The sequence below is a fragment of the Arachis hypogaea genome, chromosome 12 (assembly GCF_003086295.3).
Source record: "Arachis hypogaea cultivar Tifrunner chromosome 12, arahy.Tifrunner.gnm2.J5K5, whole genome shotgun sequence".
NCBI lineage: Eukaryota > Viridiplantae > Streptophyta > Magnoliopsida > Fabales > Fabaceae > Arachis > Arachis hypogaea.
Genome location: NC_092047.1, coordinates 110,356,431 through 110,358,991, shown reverse-complemented (window position 1 = coordinate 110,358,991; position 2,561 = coordinate 110,356,431).

The window sequence follows — 2,561 nt, the reverse complement described above, 5'->3', positions numbered from 1 at the left end:
TGGCAACTTTAACTCTCAAACCAGCAAACATACAAACACAATATCCATGGAAGCTAAGTCATCTACTGTTTATATATATATATATATATATATATATATATATATATATATATATATATATATATATATATATATATATATATATATGTCAAATATGTTCTAGCCATAGTCTTTGTTTGAGTGAATGGATGAATAACTTGTTAGAAGATAAGCATTGATGTGCCTTCTTTTATCTGTTTAAATTTTTGAAAAAAGTAATTTTATAACACAAATATATCAGTATTTTTATTTTCAAAAAGTCTAGAGTTTAATTTTGTTTTGAATCCATAAAAAAGAAAAAGATCAACCTAAGACAAATAAAAAGAAAAAAATTATTTACGAACCTAAAAAGAGGTGCAATAATAATAATAATAATAATAATAATAATAATAATAATAATAATAATAATAATAGTTGTGTTTGGTCTATCAAAGCCAAAAACTAAAATATATACACGCGATTTGTTTTTTTCTCCAAGTTAGACATGATTCATTTCAATAGAAAAGGAATACAAGTTAAATTATGGTCCAAATTTGGACAAAAAAAGAAAAGAAAAAGCCAGCTAGGGGTTTCCCCTTGCAGCAAATGTAAACAACTAATAGGAAAAGTAAATAGAAATGAAGCAACGCACTACTGAACTAAGTAAAAGGAAAAGACAAAGTGCAGAAAAAAAAAAGTAAAAAACTATTAGATGGGTCTGTGCTTCAAGAATTCAGATTGAAGATCCAGCACGCGATTATTAGGCCAATTTAATAAATTAATATATTATATTAATAATAAATTTTATTATTATTATTAGAACTTCTATATATCGGTACATATTAATAGTTTTTTATTCGAGAATTGTATTATTGATCACATTCTCTATCATTCATTATTAAAGGGCTCATCATTGGTTGTTGGCAACAGAATTCACGACAAATTAGCAAGACTTTCGTGAAATAATTTTGCAATAAGTTATCTCTAATACTAGAATTGGTTATATATATTGGACTTAATTCAATTCTAAAAGCTTATAAAAAATATGTTGATTATAAATTCTTTTTCTATATAATCATATATCAATAAGAGTAATTTTTATGAGAATTCTAATATCCAAATCATAGTTGTCAGAACTGAACTGGTGATCGAACCGATCAAGTTATTAGTTTATTGGTTTATTAGTTCAGCCGATAAATTATTGGTTGAACCGATAAAATCGGTATCACGTAAATAAAAAATATAAAATAGTTAAAAGCTTAAAATTAAAATTTAAAATATATATCTTTACTAACATTTTATGAAGAATCAAGTCTCAAATTTTAAAAATAACAAATATAAAAAAAAACATATAATTTATCAGTAATACTACAATAGTATTTTAATTTGACACAATAAAAATAATAATTAATTCACAAATTCTATCATTTAACTATAATATCAGTAGATTTTAACACTAACATCAAAATAAATAACCTTAATCACAATACGAGCATTGAAATAAATCAAACAGATTAATAAATTTTTAGTAAAATTTATATTTATATTAATAATGGTATATAATTAAAATATAATTAATTTAAAAAATTAAAAATTAAATTAAATTAGATATCTATAAAATTATGTAATTAAATGTATACTATATAATTAATATTTGTCACTTATACTAGTAAGAAGCTTCATGACCGAGTGGCAAATGTGGAGACATTTTAAATCATTTTTTAAAAAAATCGGTTTGGTTAGACCAATTTTACTGATTTTGATCGGTTTGTTTCGATTTTTATCGATTTACAACAATTTTCTTCTTTAAATGGTTCACGAAATAAATGAAATCGATTTAAGATTCAATTTATTGATTTTCTAATCAAATCGGTTAGTCCGATTCAATTTTTACAACTATCATTCAAATACTTAAACTATTATTACATAGGATTATATGAACGGTATTATATTTACATCTTTTATAATAGAATCTATTTTAAACTTCACCCATGGTTGAGGATTATTTTATCAAACAATGTAAAAACATGAAACAAGATACTTTAAGTTTATTTTACCTTTAAATTATTTTGTGGTTGAACTAAATAATTGTATCTTCTAATATATATATATATATATATATATATATATATATATATATATATATATATATATATATATATATATATATATATATATATATATACATATATACTTTAAGTTTATTTTACCTTTAAATTATTTTGTGGTTGAACTAAATAATTGTATCTTCTAATATATATATATGTATTAATTGTTTATGTATATAAAAATATTTTACTCCTAAATTATTTCGTGAGAAAACTATCTCAAAGATTTTAATTATAATAAATATTAGAAAACAATAAAAATTTGCCAATAACAAGACAATATGAGTTTTAAATCTGAAATTTAATTTTAAACTTCTTAATGTGTAAAAATTAATTAATTATTAACTTATATATATATATATATATATATATATATATATATATTTTTTTTTTTTTTTTCTGTCAATCTTCATCGCTATGGACCATGTGGTGATT